Consider the following 18,179-nt stretch of genomic DNA (forward strand, 5'->3'; position numbering starts at 1 on the left):
CAGCTCTAATTATGTAATTAACACACGCAATGACATAACCGACTAATAAGTGACAATAACATTTGTTGGCAACTAATTTTGTCATCGATTTTTGTAGACAGTGTCGACTAATTGTTAGACCCCTACTCTCTTGTACGTGTTGCAGAACTAAACACTGTTTGAATTCAGAGCGGAGTCGGACTAAGTAGATGTAATACAAGTTGAGTTTGTCAGCTGCAACAACAAGAGAAGGTTTTATGACCATTAAAAAGTATTTAGATTGCGATAAACAAACTTAGCTAACAGAGTTTTCCTTGTAGATAAAATCAGCATCTGGAAAAATGTAGTATTGTTAAAGTACACTAAAAAACTGTGATATGGAATCTCCCTCTGCTGTATGTGACATGATTTCACACAGCAAGATTTACAGACAGGATTTACCACACTGCTGACAACATGTTAGAAATGTCATGTCAGAAATGTCACGTTTGGTCTACAGGCTCTTCAGCTCGCTGTAACAGCGACCATGAAGCAGAACAAATCTAACGGTCACAGCTATTATATCATGGCTGTTATCGCTCGAGGGTTTCATCAGCACAGTCCAGATGTTTCTTTTTCTCAGCATGGTTCATAACCTGTGAGTTAAAGACGATGACAAAGACCAATCAAAGGTTAAATGGGGAGAAATTAAAGAAGAAATTACTCAGACTCACAAAGAAAAGTCATTTGGCGGCTGCTGGATGAATAATTGGAGGGCATACTTGAGTGATTATTTTACCGGCAGTAACATAAAGTAATTATCTGTGAATAAGAGCTGTGCAGCGTGGCTGCGGTTAGCACTGTCGCCTCACTGAGAGGACGCCCTCATGGCTCACAGGAAGTGACAAATCACATAAACAACAAGTTCATAAGAAGCATGATGAATCTCAGCCACAGCAGCAGGAGCCGGTGCTTTCAATGATCCGACTACAGCTGACAGATTGGATCAAATCTTGAGAAAGGGTGTTCAAAAGAAATACGGATTTGTAAATGTGATTTAACCAGTTTTAGTTGTTATCTGGATTAAACCTCCGGTTTGTGTTCAAACTTCAGGGGAGCATTTGATCCCTAAAATCAGGACTATCCTGATTGCAGCAAAAAATTGGTCAAACAAACATTTTTAAAAGTAGTTTATTCTGTAGACTTTTTGTATATTTTGCACTTGAATTGCTGTATCGCTACAGTGACATGGTAAAGACATAGTGGAATGTGCCCCCACCGACTAATAAATATCAAACATAAAATACATAATGTCAAGAGACTGTCAGGAGCTTTCTTTTTGTGTGGATTTTGGCGCCCCCTGTGGTCAAAGTAAGTAGTGTGTAGGCACTTTTAGAGCACTGACGATTCCAGACTTTATAAAAAAAGACTGTATCCAGATCAGGTTGATCCAATTTTAGTTTGAAAAACCAGGACAAAAGAAGGATGGATTAGCTGATCCTGGATAGCAAAAAATGGGATTTCCAAATACGACCAAATACAACCGGGCCTGGGATTTAAGAAGAACCTAAACGTGTATATTTTGTGTACATATTTTAAGCTTCTACTTTGGAAAGCTTTTGGAAGCGGTGTCAACAACTACATGCTGAAAATGAGCGGTATCCTGGGACACCTGCTGTTTAACGTACAAGCAGGTGTTTCCCTGCAGCGCTGCCTGCTCCAGAAGATGCTTTTAAAATAAACAACATGACAACAGTGTCTCTGTTCTTTGGTGACGAGTTGCACCATCCACAAAATCCTGAGAGAGCGAATTTCCAGATCTAGAGTCATTATCTACTTTCTGACTGAAAATAATCACTCGTAAACTCACTGAGGACAGTTAATTACTGATCCCTGATCCACAGACTCCAGATCAGCTGTATCAGTGGAAAAGTTCCCAAAAACAATAAGATCAGCGAGGATGAATAGAGAACAATCCCAACTCAGGCTCCCATTCAATAGCTTTTCACTAGCTTCACTAGTTTTATTACTTGAGCAGGACCACACCTCAACCGCGCCTCTACCGGCATTCCCATAAATTCAAACCTACCCCTCTCCTCCCCATCGCTCTCGTCTCCTGCACCCCTCCCTCCCAACCCTAAGGGGGTTGTCTTGCCCGGGTAATATGGCAGATCCCCAGTAAAGCTTCCCCAAAATGTTAACCTAAATAACTTCGACCTCTCCATGGCCCAAGCATCATCATCATAAACCTCATTAATCAATACATTGTTCAATCATATCCTGGTGATGGTGTGGTCCTTGCTAGTGAACAGACACTTTCCTTGGAGATGCATCTGTTGACATGCTGGTGCAGAGAATGACGAGGACTGAAGATGTTTAGAAATTAAAATGATTCTTGATCTGTGACAAAACAATTTTTTATTTATTTTATTTCTTTAATTACGGGCTTTTGTTTTGAAAGTCGATGTTTTTGCCTCGTCTGATAAGAACAATCCACACCGAGAGACATCATTATTCTTGTGAATTATCAGATAATCTCGTCTCTTCAGGGAGGTTAAAATGCATCAAATAAAACACAGGTGAAACTGGAGTGTGTGCTATTGGTGACGAGGGACTGCAGCTAACAGTGAAGGCGATGTTGTGTGCTTCACAATTAACCCGTCCTGAGTCTCGTTCCTTTTATCATTCATCAACAGCTCAGCAAAACCTGCATCAACCTTTCCCCTTTTTCAATCAGCTGAACATCAGCGAGGTTAAGGTGAAGTGTGCAAACAAATATGAACAAACCCGCACTTAAAATCTTCACACGTCAAGTCCTCCTCATCCAAACTACTGTCAAAAATATCATCAAGGAATCTTTTTAACGAACAAAGCAGCTGGGCCCCATTCAGACCGGCAAACATGGTGAAAGAGCGATGCAGAGTTGGCCTTCTTTCTGTTGGACAGGTAGATGCCTCAAATCAGGTAGGACAAGCTAACTGGCAGTTAGCATGCTAGTGCAACAGTAAACGGCGGTTAGCATGCTAGTGCAAAGGTAATCGTGATGCTGTCGGTGTTAGGTCGGCAGGGTGGGCGTGTTCTCGCAAGAGAGAGTGAGCCTCTGGTGACGAAGAGCCCAGGAGAAGGGGCCCAGCATGAATGTGTTGTTGACAAAATGCAAGGAAAAATCCTACTTATTATACCTTTAAAGGAGACTTAAAGTCCCACTGATGGCACATTTTTGCCACCCAGGATTGGGTCTGATCCGATACCAGAGGAGACAATGGCAGGTGCCTGACAGAGCCTCCAAACACGAGCCTCAGAAAAAGGGATCAAGAGTCCTGTGTTCCATCAGTTTAATATCCCCAACATCAGCCGCGGCCAAGCAGACAGCACTCGTCTGCCAAGAAAAACATATGGGATTCAGCTGAAGGGCTCCAGTTTTTCAAAAACAGTCTCTTTCAGTCTAAACTTCTTAAGGAGGTCGCTATGAACGTGCTTTCGTTCAAAAAAAAAAGTTGAGGTAGTGCAGCGTTGAAAAAAGGTCTGAATTCAGCCCGGACACTGCCACCTTTCACCCTTGGTGTTGTTCAAAGGTGTGTTTGCTTTAAAAATGTGAGCAAACCTTCGTCATCATTACCTGCCATTTTCATCCAGCGGCCTTTAAGGCAACTTCAGGGGAGGAAATACACACGTTCATTTCTTGTGATTCACGGGGGGAGCTGAAAGTCTTCAACCCCTCAAGAATAAACTATTTTTGAGGTGCTTTACAAGAACAAATATTTCAGAGGTGTTCTTAAAAATTTACATAATAAATCCTCTTATCTGCATCTTCTCCAGCATATCTGTGTTGGAAGTTCAATATCAGATTAAGCAGATTGTTTTTGCCTTTAAAAATAATTATTTCAAAGATTGACTTTCTATTTACAAAGTGTAGAGGGGTAAAACATACAGGAACAATATCAGAGTTTATTTCAGCTCTGCTTTTTGTGCTGCTCCACCAAACAGAGCAAACATTTGCACACGCTTTGAGGAGGTGGTGAGGAGTCCAAACTAGACTTTAAATAAAACCCCGCTCCGGTGAATGGCTCTCAATGTGCGTCTGTAACGACAACAGAAAATGTGGGCTCCTCTTAAGTTTATATAGGTCATGATTAAAAATGTCTAAACACATAAATATCAATAAAAGCAGGCCGGCAGCACACACTGAGCTCAACCCTCGGCTGCTGCGGAGAAATAGCTTGGCTCTGCATATCTTTACCCCTCCTGCACCTCAAACCGTATACCCAAACAACTCTGGGGTCAAGCCTCTGCAACAAGCCTTGGCTGAGTCAACAAGGAACATTAAGAACTATTAGTGAATAAAACTCTTGTGCCGTGCTGCAGCTCGCTGCAAAGAGGAACTGGCTCACTTTCTTTTTCTAATCAAATAGGATATTTTCTTTGCTTTTCTTCACTGCAGATATGTCAGGAGCCGCGCACGTCCAGAAGGTGCTTTTATGTCACAGAGGCCAAAAGTTTAGGCCGCTCAACACACGTAGCTCTCAGCAAAACATCAGCATATCTTATTTGCTCATTTTGTCACTCCTCATGAATCTCTGCGTTGTAAACGAGGAGTTTAAAGGAGGAGGTGCAGCTCTGAACTGGTTGGATGGACAGTTGATTAACCCTCTAACCCTCAGCTTCATGGAACCTGTTCAATATTTCATGGTATTACACGGCTGTGTTGAATTCTTGAAGCTGATTGGTCAATTACGGCTTCTAAGGTCTGCTATTTCTGCATGGCAAACCACTGCTTTGAAGAACAGACCCTCGCTAGAGACGCACAGACTCTGGAGGACTAACTCTTATCATATCCTTCCACAGAAAGAAGTCCGGTAAATTTGACAGCCCGTTTACCGCGAGGAAAAGAGACAAAAAACTGAGAAAACAAGAGAGGATGGTGAAGAAGTTGACAAAATTAGGGAATAAACAGAAGTAATCACTAAAAAGGAACACGGTTTTGGATACGGCGGTGAGTGGAAAAGAAAATGTCAACAGACTCTGACAGTGACGAGACAGAAAACCTCCATCAGGTGCTGCGCTGATTCCTGTGCTCCCGTTCACCGTGTCTTAACATCAGTGGAAATGTTTCCGTTTAATGTGAGTAAAAACAGGTAAGTAAACTGATTTAAAAAAGGTTTTAAATCAATAAAGGTATGAAAATCAATAAAATATTTTCCAGTTCAAAAATTTGAGTCAAACTATTGATTTCTTTTGTAACAAGCTTTGACTTGGGGTCCTGCATCACCCTGTCAGGGTTTTCCCACTGTAACAACCACACTCACTGTACATCACCCCTGACAAAGGGCCAGGAGTTCCCGCCATTTTTAATCCTCAAAACATTAAAACACAGAAAATTAAGTCCCAGGCTTTGAGTTGTCGTCAATAACTGAAACGTGAAATATTTTTTGTGAAGTTGAGATTTCTGTTTTTGTCTTTTGTGTTTGTTGCTGGTTTCCATTGGAAATGTAGAAACAGCTCCACCAGCAAAGCATCCTTAAAACCTATGGAAGCTGTAAGACAGTGTCGAAAACGTATGCATAATAACCGTGGGTAAACAGTAGGGCTGGGTATCGATAAGGACTTCTCAATTCGATTCGATTCGATATCGATTTGTGTTAGGTGTATTTCAGTTACAATATCAGTGCTCCTCTAACCTGGTGCATTATCTAAATCTTTGATGTTTACAATAAGAATTGACCCCAAAGAAGTTACATCAAACAAGTTATGAATCAGACAGCTTATGAACGTTTTTTCCAGTTCAGATTTTTAGTCTGAACATCTGGCTCATGGTTTTGATTAAACGAACTGGGCTTTAACGAGATTTGGCCACGAGATCTCATAGCGCGAAGAACAAAGCCACACAGACTTATAGGGAAAGGCATACTGTAACACAACATGCCAAAGCCGACGCTAACAGAGTGTAACATAAACATCAGTGCAAAACTAACTTACATATTCATTGACGCACACACACGATAAAAAGAGTCCATCTGCGATCACTGATGTCTCCGTAGTAGCTGCAGTAAACAAGTCCGGGCATGTCTCCCTCACTGACGTGTTGCTCTGTGTTGTGCTGCGTTCAGGAGCGCTCAGAAACGATTGAGTGATCAGACACGTTTTTACGTTTTTAACTTTGCTGTGAGGTCTGACGTTTGGGACACTTCTCTTCTATTTTGAAGGACTGGTGTTATCCAGAGAGGGATCTGTTATGTTGTCTGACTTTGTGTTTTTCTCCCAAGTCAACTTTCACAAAAATGTGTTGGATCACATACTTGGAAAATATTTCTTTAGTATTGAAATTTTTGGTTTCAAGAGAATATTATATAACAGTTTTAGTTGTTTTTCTGTTGCATCATTTAAACTCAATTTGTTTTACACAGTTTTTGGGTTAAAGCCGTTTGTCTGGATTGAGTAAAAACTGCTCAGTGAACTGCAGCAACATTATTAAATTCTTCTGGGGTCTAGAGGGTAAAAATGTCCTATAAAAAGGCTCTTACTCTGAAAGGATACTCTAACTGATGCATTACCCATCAGGCCCACAGTGTGTTTACACTGAGAGTCTCACACGCCGCAGACACAGCAGTGCCTCACCCTGTTGGCTGGCAGAGTCGATTATGCAACATGACACACATTAAGAGGTGGCCAAGCTTTACTCAGCCGGCGAGGTGAAGGTTAACATCCACAGTCAGGACGTTGCACGTTGGTGCTGTTCCCAGGTCAGCTGTGCCTCTGTCTGTCTGGATCTGTCACTCGATCGTGGCTCATCTGCAGAAAAAAAAATACTTCCTGCAGCACAGAGCGAGAGGAGGTTTCTGTTCCAGCTGTCCGGCTTCATGGAAACAAACGAGCACGGCTGAAGCAGCATTTCACGGCTGCTTTCAGGCATTTCCAGGCAGCTTACACTTTGTTTGTCCAGATGAAATCAAAGCTGGTACATCACGGCTCAGAGATGTACTTTAAGCTGCAGCTGAAAGTGCACAAAAGTCTGATCTTGTGTTTTTTTCCGCTCACATATGACACCGATCTGATGTTCGGTAATCAGCAGGAATTGGAAAAACCTGCATGCAGCTCTGAGCCACATGGACGTACGTCAGCAAGTCCAATACGGTTTAAATCACAGGCAGGCTGTGATGCAACGACAACAAGGAGGGATGCCTTTTTCCATTGTTACGTCCCCATTCCAGTTTGAGTTCTAGAAGTCCACGGCTAAACCACTAGTGTGTTAATAACTGTATATTTATCTGCATAAAACAGCCACACAATTAAAGCGCATATGTGACCACAAACAAAGCCTTCATCTTCCACAATATGAGTGTATGCATAATCTAAGAAAGCCTTTTATTCAGTTGTCAAATTAAATGGAATCCATCCAGTAATTGCAACCATTTCCCTCAAAACCACAAACATTGGCATTACATGCAAAAGAGGAGTAACTGGTCCAAAGTGTTTTCAGTAATATTAAGCGTACAGAGCGATTTAAAATAGACTTAACAGTTACTACTGAGGGAAGAGGAAGTGCCGCCAGACAACCTTCGTAACCTAGCAACAGTAAGCGTCAGTGAGAAGCGCTCTGAAATTGAGGTCGTGAAAAAAACGCTGTTAGTGGACACAGGCCCTAATTCCTAATTTTGAAGTGTTTCATCTCAGAGTTGCTGTGATTAGCTTCAGATGTAAGACATGTGTTACATCCTGGAGGAGATATTAATAAACACCAGACCTGCATCAATTTAACTACTAAACTGAAGCTCACTGGGGGATGACTGTGCTCCAGCATTTACCTCTGAAGGCTTGAGAGTAAAAATTAAAAGTTTGAATGATTTCCGAGGCCTGCGGCTACATTACCAGCGGTGTTATTAATAACTTTAAATCATTCGTAGAAACAGATCATTAATTCATCCTCCTCCATCTCCGTCCCTTCTCTGCATAGCTGGACAGAAAAGTTAAGTCCAAAAATATATCAGACGTGAGAAGCTTCCCCGTCTTTTCCTTTCAGGGTAACGAGTCCACAATAAAATATCTGCAGAATGTGAACCCTCAACTCTGGGACAAGGGAACCCTGCGAGTGTGCATGTGGAAAGGCAGGATGTGAACTTCGAGTCATGTCGGGGGAGGAGGAGGATGGGCATGATAAAGTATACGTCCATGTTTCGAGGTCAGTCGCATTCCTTCATTGTTTGCTTTAAAGCTTTTTTTAACAGAACCATGTGCTGTAACTTTCATCCACGTGAAGAAGAAACAAGCCTCACATGTTTATGATGGATGTACTGTAATTGTAAAACCACCATCCTTAGACAAAAAGAACCTGCGTACATACCAGGTGTGCTTGGAGGAACCGACACTGTCATTATATCCCATAAACGGAAGCAAACGTCTTTATGGAGCACAGATTTCCAATAACAGTGAGCAGGTTTCAAAGAGAGTCCAGGTTTTAAAGACTTTGGACTGATGCAAGCTTGTGTGTCTGCTGCTTGATCCTTACATGCAAAAGAGGATGAACTGGTCCAAAGTGTTTTCTATGCCAGAATGTGATATCAGGTATCGGCCAGTATGCCAGTCAATGCATTGATCCCATATCCCAATTCTTTAGCCCTCCCAAAACTTGCCGTTTTTGTTCTTCTCCAAAACAGTAGAACATCTGCGCAATCAACATTTAAGCGCAAATGTATCTCAAATAAAGTTCCTGAACTCCAGACAGTCTTATATACAGTTGTCCCAACGCAAAAAAGAACCAGAACATATATCGTGAACATTTTATTTCACTTGTTTTAGCTGATTTATTTTGATCCTCAGACATTCATGGGCCTGAATTTTTCCTGTGATAACAAGTAATTTCCGGTTGTTTTCTCGAGATCTTGACTTATTGGTCTCTTTTTCTCGATAGCTGGATAATTTTCTGCTGATCTAGAAAACAGAACAACAGGCTGGTCACGGACATGCCATGCTGACACTGCCCACACTAATGAGGTAAGTTAAACATGTTATCTGGAACATTTCAGCTTCGTTCTCTATGGCGGCACCTTTGGCGTTGAACAGTAATTGCAGGAGCACACTTCCCAATTTAACCAGACGTCTACAGCTGGCTCCCCTTTGTTACAGTTGTAATTCTTGATTTTCCTCACTGACTTTCCTTTTCAGACTGTTTGCCTTCATCTGAGCTTCGAATTTGTTTCTTTTTCTTTGTATTTTCACTTATTTTTGAAGTTGTATCTGTAGTCATCGATCTTTTCTTTGTTTGTTCAGCCATAGTAGATTACTGTTTACTCGCAACACTTGCAGAGAGCGGAAAAGCAGCCGCTTAGTTCCGCCTACCCTCTCTGGCAGACCAACCACTGCTGGCTGATGGAAAACGCGTCACTAACTGGGCGCCGCTTGTGATTTTTTCCACCAAGGTGGTCTGTTTTGTGCTGCTGCAGCTTTGAGGATACGAGTCATAATTATCTGACGTTACGGTGGAAGAGCGTTGTTATCTCGACATAACGAGATAAATGAGTTGAGATCTCAAGAAAACAACCGGGAAGTGCTCGTTATCACAGGGAAACAGAGGAAAAAAAATGTATGGATGCATGTCGGCTTAGGTTAACAGGATGTAGAGGCCAACTTGTGACACGAATAAAACGTCACCACTTGGACTTTGTAATATCTCATACTGTGAAATGTTTCCACTTGTTAAGAAGTGCTCAATAAGTCAGATTCATTCATAATTCCTAAATCTTTTCATGAGTTTTAAAAATGATACCAGTTTTCTGTCATCATAAATCAGCGACGTGAACATGTGAAATAAATGCACTTATTTGCCGACAGACTCTGCTTCGCATCATATTTGAATCTTCCCACTGCTGTGACCCTGACAGATTTGTTTCTGCTCTGCACAGAAGGACCAAGAGAGGCAGGAAACGGAGTCAGCGCTGAATATATTTCATCAACTTTCATCAAGAAACCCCTCTCCCTGCTTTTTGTCTGACATGCATGCAGTATGAAGGCCGTCTCCCACACAGGCCAGCACAGATCACCCTCACCTCACCCCCACACTGCTGCTGCTGCTGCTGCTGAGGCAGAGGAAGTATCTGCCTCATAAGCGTTTAGCAGCCTGCCTGCCTGCCTGCCTGCTCCAGTAAAGACTTCCAGACAGGAGCCTGGCTATAATTAAGAAACAGTTAAACATACACCTAGTGAGGGCTCGGGCTACCACTTGAGATCAAAGAGCACCGGCCCTCAACGACTGGCTTTTTCATCAGCAACAACTGGTTTGGTGAGCGTTTGATGTGGAGCTCTGCAGTCCTGCACGCTTTGCAACAGGCTGCAAACAACAGGAGGAGAAACACGATCATGTTCTGCATTACAGCAGCAAAACAGACCAAACTGTATAGTAAAGTATATCTGTTGTATCGTGGAAGTTAATCGGTTATTTGTTAGTTCAGTTAACAGTCTAAAGTGATTTAGACCTGATTTAATGATTCTAAACTTACCTTTTAGTAATTGTTATTTAATGACCCCAGAACATCAATGCACCATCGTAACAGAACCTGAACATGATTATGATAAAAAAAGTTCTATAGTGATGTTGATATTTCATGTTTGCCTCCAGAAATAGAGCTAATAACCATGGAAGAGATTTTTTCTTATTGTTTTAAACTGTTTATTTCCCAGAAATAAACAGCGCACAGTTTACAATAAATAAAATCCTTTTGTTGATGACAACTCAGAAAATACTTCCAGTAATGGAAAGTGAAAAAAGAAAGTAAGTAAGAAAGAGTCTCTTTAAAGTGCTGCACAGAAAACTGTGTGAGCAGCCAAATAATTTTTGTATCTTTTTTTTGCCAGATTTGATCCTTTTTCTGTTCTTAAGTCAAACTACCCAGACTCAAATTCCTTGACTTTCTTAGCAAAGTTTTTTTTTAAATAGTAAAGTACTTTAAACAGATCGTAGGCTATGTCCGAACACATCCAAAATGTGTCTTCCTGCTGTAATGGAGTACTGTACAAAGCATTTATTGATGATTTGATTATCTGATTATCTGATTATTTGATTGTCTGATTATCTGCGGCACGAGGCAGAGTGTGATATTGCTTTTATACAACAGTTACACAAGCGGTCGTAAACAGTCACAAACATTGTACAACAGTTAATTCTGACCAAGTCGTCTGATTGGATAGGAGGCATTCCATGAGTGGTGACATAGAGAACAACATCAGTGGGACTTTTTACTCTGTGTATCACTCCGCCTCAGCCAGGTGTTCTGAATACTGTTAATGAACATGACAGCAGACTGTGTATGTCTACATTGATCAGGCTGGTACCTCTGAATCACACAGCAGACTCTAACTTCACTTGTTGATGATAATTCAAATCAAACAGATAAATATACATCATACAAAGTCGCTGATCTGTGGTCACCTGTAGACACAGAGTACAGGAGAATGTTTGGGTGGCTTGGCAACAAATGTCATGGCGCCAGTTTCACAGGGATGTTTAGACTGGTCTGTAGTGTTAGGCCAGTCTTAATTTTGCCCATAGATTAGTCTATTGCAAGTTTCACAAAAATAAAGACAAGTAAGACAAAAAAAGACAAAAAAAGACACCTTACCCCCAGGCTAGCTCAGCTCTAAGACCCATGTTACCATGGTAACAATCAGTGACAGCTGCTAACCAATAGCACCAAATTTTGAACGTCTTTGACTGTCCTTTCAATGGTGGGATTAACAGTGTTAACTGTTGCTGCAATTTTTCTCTATGTCAGTTTTGTTGTTGTTGTTGTTGCTGCACTTGTGGCTGAATTTTCCAAGTGAAACACCCTTAAAAATGTTGAATTCCTCCAACAGACAAACTGTCTGCTGGGGTAAATTGCCTTGAGTGATAAGATGTGGGTTACTCGGTCAGCCGTTTTTTTGTTTTGAAAAAAGTCTTAATTTACCCAGAATTCAATGCACCATAGTCCTGTTTAAAAGAGTCAAGAACTAAACTGCTTTGTGAAACGGATTAATTTGGACATCTATCTGAAGTCTGACTATTTGTCATATATAAGCCATAATCAGAGTCTATCTTTGTGAAACTGGACCCAGTTTCAGCTAAGTTGTGGAACTAGTTGAGTTGTTGGAGCAAAAACTAATCTGTTGTTGATTATTACTGTTTACGACTATTTGCAGCTCGTCTAACAAAAAGCCTGCGGCCTCGTGCCGTGATATTATTCAGAACATCACTCGCTCTCATGTGATATTGCTTGACTATATCGGCACTAATGGAATGCCTCTTATCCAATCAGATTACTTGGTCTGAACTAACTGTTGTATAACAGTAAAAAAATGTCAAATAAGTTAAATAAGCTTCTGTCTACATCCCACTGTGTATTTTAATTTGTTTTAAAAAGGTCAGAATAAAATGTGTTCTTTGTGTCGATATTTTATTATTGTTCATTTTACAACTAACTTCTTTACAATGACACAAGTTCTAAAAATCCCTTAATTTTTTTTGTGTGTTAGTTTAGTATGGTTTAATTCTGTAGGTTGCGCAGGTCAGGTTAAACTGAGTTATATCCAAATATAGTTGTTTCCTGTTGGGACATAGTGCTTCTATTTTTACAGTAAAAGACATCCTCCTCTGATGTTCATCCTAAGAGACGCGCTCAGTCATAGAAAAAGGACAAAAAAAGGATAAATCAGATACTGATTACCGCCATGCCAGAATCTCTTAACTCAAATCAGACGAAAATAATCGTATGATTCACTTTAGTGTGACATCATACAGTGTGTACACAGCAGCAGTCTTTTTAAATCAGCCTTCCACTGCGCAGAGCAACTGACCTTTGATGGCTGCTGGCGTCTTCAAAGTGACATCCTGCCACAACAGAATTCACTAAGCCAAACTCTCACATCCTGTGTGGCCCCTCTCAGCCCCGAATCCCCTGCAAGGTTCAACTATTAATGTCTTAGAGAGACTGAACGTGCCCAAGTGATGAACTGCTTCCTCCTGCTCCTATCAAAGGAAACGGACGAATCCTGCAGAGCCGAGGAGAGACTCAAAGGTCAGCGGCATTATCTGTTTCAGACGAGCTTGACTCTGTCATTGTAATATTTTTAGACGTTATATTTAGGAGTTCACACAGAGACGCTGCTGCTGCTCAATTCAGAAGAATGAAGCGGTTGGACTGGTATTATTATCATATTTTAAGTTGTGTCTGTTCCCTCTCAGTGGCTTTGACATTCAATTATTCCTGCATAATACGTCATTTATGCAGCATAACAAAGGAAAGTGAATTTTCTTTTAACACAGTTGGAAAATCTCAGTGAATAAATGAAAATACATCTTGAAAATCTGTGACCTAATTTTCCAAAGAACAACCGAGACAGTAGACAGTTAGCAAGTTGTTAAATACAGTATTGTTCAGGTAAACTGACAGCTCCTAAACTGCCAAGTGTTCCAACAGTTAGCTTGCTAGCTACAGACAGTGGCAACTAGCCCTGCAGGAGTCACTACATCACCAAGCTCAAATCTACTGATAAGGCCAAAAAGTGAAGCTTGTCTTCCAGTTATGCTTATTCTTTATCTTTTAAAGCAGTTTGAAGTCTAACCTCTAATGTGCTGAAAAGCTCAAGATATAAAGACTTAACTTAGACCCTCACTCTGAAGACTCAAGTTTCAAGGCTTTAGAGGGCAAGTCCCAAGTCAAGTATTGACTTAAACTTGCCCTTTTAGAAACTTTAGAGTGACTCAGACTTGCTCACTTAAGACTTTAGACTTGACAAGAACTTGTCCTGTAAATGCTTGAAACTTTACTAGGACTAACCTACCAAAGACTTGACACTTTACGTGCCCTCAAAGCTTTACTAGGACTGACCTACCAACGACTTAAGACTTTACATGCTCTCAAAGCTTTACTAGCATTAACCTACCAAAGACTTGATACTTTACATGCCCTCAAAGCTTTACTAGGGCTGACCTTTACTGGGCGAATAATCTGCAGGAAAAGTCCGTATTAAATAAATAGTTGTTTGTCTCAGCCCTTCTAAAATAAGTGGCATGTTAATTGCTTTGAACATTAAAGCCTTTAAGTCATCTCTCATTTGAGCTTTGCCACTCCAAAACTGTTTTCACAGATTCAGCCTAAAACATGATGCTAAGTGGTTTTAAAGGAGGGTCTCAGATCTAGTTTTTCGTATTTTGTTTGAGATACGAGCTGCAAAAAAGTGTCATCTTGTTATATCCTGATCTAATTTTCCAACCAGAGGAAATCTGATCTTCACTTTTAGGATGCTACAGTTATGGAAAGAGCTTCCTGAAGAGCAGAAACTAGGGAAATCTTCCAACATTAAAAGCTCCTTTGATCAAAGACAGGCCTTTAAGGTGCATTCACTGTAGCTCCTATTTACTGGAACATGCATTTAATGGAAAACTGTGAGATTGATTCCCTTTCATCTGTAAAAGCACTTTGTAACATTGCTTTTAAAAAGTACTGTATAAGTTATCATCATTATTATAGTAATTTACATTTCCATGAGAATTTGACTTCCTGTTTGTCAGGAGCTCTTATTTCAGTCTGCTTACTGTAAGATGAAGGCCGAAAGCTGGCATCATATGAGGGTTGGCTCAAGTTTCATATAAACCCAAAACACAACCTGTCAGCTTTCTTCCTGGGAATCAACCTGTCAAGTTTTCCTGGGAAGTCAGCTCATATTTTCATGTAAATCTCCTCCCACCACCTCATGAAAACGCAGGTCAATATCACACACTGGCTTCAGTATTTGCTGGCCCGCTGCACTATCACAACCTCACACTCCCACGCCTGCCTGCGAGACTCACTCTCCATATGTGCTGCCTTTTTACACATGTTGTAATGTGGAGAGATTAAAGCGAAACCCTGCAGAGCACCTTATGGCCACCCTGTGAGAATCAAATCCTGTGGACACACACACAAACACACACATTTGTAAGAAAATGCAGGCTTTGCATTCATGTTGCACAATGAAGTAAGTCCCTGAGGCTCTCTCTCTCTCTCGCTATCATCATATCCATGTTTCACTCTTTAAAGTGGTCCAGAAGGGACGGCTTTCACAAGTGCTGCCTTTTGATATGCAGCCTTTTGATATGCTGGACTTGATGTTGCGGTATCTTAACCTTTAAAAAAATTATTTAGCAGTGAGAAATATAAAAAGACTTTGCAAAACAAGGCAGAAGAAAGAATACGGCTTGTTTTACTTCCTGTTTTTATCATAATAAAAAATTCCCCTGAAAACACACAAAAAAACCAAATGTATCCTACAAACACGTATCTGTGCACTCACAGTCTGATAAACACCGACCACACATCCATTGTCTCCAATATTACCAGAGCAAAGACTTTACAGCCTGTTACCTGCATCGTGAGGGTGTACAAGTCACACTTGTGCTCCATGCTAAATGCTAACATCAGCAAGCTAACATTCTAACAATGCCAATGGTAACAAGTTCATCCTGCGCAGGTGTAATTTCTACCATGTTCATCATCTTAGTAGATTAGCTAGCCACTTAACTGAAACACAGAGTCACTCTGGGATAAGCTCAAATCAACAAACTAACATGCTCACGAAGACAACGCTAGCATGATGGTGTTTGGCAGCTGTAATGTCTACCATGTTCATCATCTTAGTAGCTAAAACACATCAAGATTACCGCTTCACTGAAATGTCACCCTAAACGCTAACATCAACGAGCTAACATGCTCACAATAATAATGCTAGCATGATTGTGTGTCAACCATGTTTATCATCTTAGGAGCTAAAACCTGCCAAGATTAACTAATTACTTAACTAAAACACAAAGTCACTCCGGGTAGAAGCTAAAATTAACTAGCTACCATGCTCACAACGACAATGCTAGCATGATGTTGTTTGGCAGGTGTAGGCTAATGTCAACCATGTTCAACATCTTAGCTGCTAAAAGATGTTTAAATAGGCTTATTAGCACTAAGCTAAAACGCAAAATGCAGCATAGTTTAAGAATGTTAGAGGTGAATCAAACTACATTTACCAATAACAGTATTGGTGGCCTCCGATACTGCCTAAAATGCGGTATTGGAAATTGGCAAGTATGCAAGTCAATGTATTGATATGAAACCAAATCTTATTAGGCAAAAAAAAAAAATCAACTATAGTTTCAGGTGATGATAACAAACAACAATAGTGCAGTGCCAGCAGACAGTAAGCTAGCAAAATGTTAGCAAACAGGGTTTTTCCTGCTATAATATCAATCAATACAATTTTTATTTCATTTATAAAGCACAAAATCAAAACTAGAGTATTTTCATGACACTTTACATATAGAGCAGATCTAAACGGCCTCTTTGTTGTATTATTAACAGAAACCCAACAATTATCCACAAATGAGAAAGCTTCTGGCAACAGTAAGAAAAACTTCCTTTTAAACAGAACCAGACAAATTGGTGAACGGCCACTTGCCCTGTCCAGTATGTGCATATTTTGTAATCAGAGGGTACTTTGTATCACGCTGTAGTCTAGAGGTCTTCATGGGTGTACCAGAACCCGAGGACCCAGGACTCGACCCGGGCCCATATGGGTTCAGGTCCACGTATTACATGGTCAAACGGGTCCGGGTCGGAACTCATTCTATAATCCTCAGTTCCAGGTCTGTTCAACATTATAATACCTGAATGGATCCAGGAAGACCTGTCCGTGATTAGAAAGGGTTCATGATTAAAGTGCTGTGTGTCTGTGTGTGTCATTTAACTTGTAACAATGTGTCATTCACGTGAGAACGTGCAGGAATTAAAGTGGAAAAAAACATAAGAAAGAGCAACGAGTTGAGTGTCATGTCACGTGACTGCAGGTTCAGAGAAAAGTTGAAGCCAAAGCCGGTAATGATGGATACCTTCATCGCTGATATGGACAGAAAAGCTTAAAGAAAATGAATATGAAGAGGTAAAACCTCGTTTATGCAAATTTTGGACAAAGAAGAGAAGAAAGTAAGCAAAGTTCAGAGAAACACGTGTGTGTGTGGCTTCTAAACGAGCCGCACGTTTGTCATCCGTTTGTGTGACAGCAAGTGGACTTTTAATCTGAAATAACTAGTGGATTAGCATCTCTGTTTTTATCAACACGACATGGATACCAGGAAACCTGGATGTGCTTCATGAAGTTTCTTGGCGGAGGATGGATTATATGCACCGCCAGGCACAGGGGAGAAGGCTGCGTCTCACAGGTAGGACAAAAAGGTTTGTTGTGACAGCTGACTAACTTGTTAATAGCAAGCTGTGAAGTCGGTGCTGATCAGGTCTGTTTCGTCCGGCCGGGGTCGGGTCCGACATAACTCCATTCGGGCCCCAGCTTTCAAATAATAGACGGGTCCGGCATTTCCCGGTTCTGCACGGGTCCAGGTCCCAGCTATCAAATAATAGACTGGTCCGGTTCGGTTCTGGGTCACAAAATTACGGGTATCTTAGGGTTCAGGCACGAAATGTTGGACCCGTGAAGACCTCTATTGTAGTCTAGGTATTTGAATCAGTATCAGGAAGGAGAAAGATGGTATCAGAACACCCCAAGCATGTGTATCAATTTGGCAATCCATCTGGTAGTTGCAGAGATTTCACTCAAACCCAACATTTTCAGCAATTAGTGGTGCAGAAAAAGAGGAGATGTCTCGAAAAAAAAAAAGAAATAATCATCATTTTTGAACCATTATTTTCCAACCAAAAGCCCAGCAATCATAGGAATCCATCAAACAGTTGTTCAGAGTTTTAGTAATGGACTTACAGATTCTAACGGTGCTGGAGTAGCACACCTTTTTTCTCTTAGAGAATAAAGAACACTTGAGCTATATATGGGTACGGACTTGTTAGCAGGAAAATAAACATTGTTGGGTCAGCTTTCTTTTCAAAATTGCTGTTATTTATGAAAAGATAAAGAACCATCAGTGTTATATTTTCAACATATTGATTTCTAATGAGTCACATGGAGCAGCACATGCTTTGTGTTACTTTATAGTCTGCAACATTTTAGCAGAGAACTCCAAACCAAGAGATGTTTCCTTGGCCTACTTTAAGAAGTTTTGGCCTGGGTCATTCCTCAATTACTGCTCAAGTGTTTTATGAGGGTGATGGGGAGGATAGGACTGCAGACTTTTGTGGAGCACAAAAGGAACTGGTGTTTTATGTTGGGAAAAGGATGGGGGGGAAATCCGTTGGGTTTGTGGGTGCAATGCATGGCCACTC

At 40.8% G+C, this 18,179-nt stretch overlaps 1 protein-coding gene across 1 annotated transcript in view; it reads right to left on the minus strand.

Annotated features, from left to right (window-relative positions):
* The window catches only part of adamts3 (ADAM metallopeptidase with thrombospondin type 1 motif, 3), a 174,456-nt gene that overhangs the window by 148,049 nt on the left and 8,228 nt on the right, over positions 1 to 18,179 (minus strand). The gene's annotated exons all lie outside the window — the stretch shown is intronic.

This window comes from Semicossyphus pulcher, unplaced genomic scaffold (genome assembly GCF_022749685.1).
Source record: "Semicossyphus pulcher isolate SPU_LCO1_2020_fin unplaced genomic scaffold, fSemPul1.0.p SCAF_6, whole genome shotgun sequence".
NCBI classification, from domain to species: domain Eukaryota; kingdom Metazoa; phylum Chordata; class Actinopteri; order Labriformes; family Labridae; genus Semicossyphus; species Semicossyphus pulcher.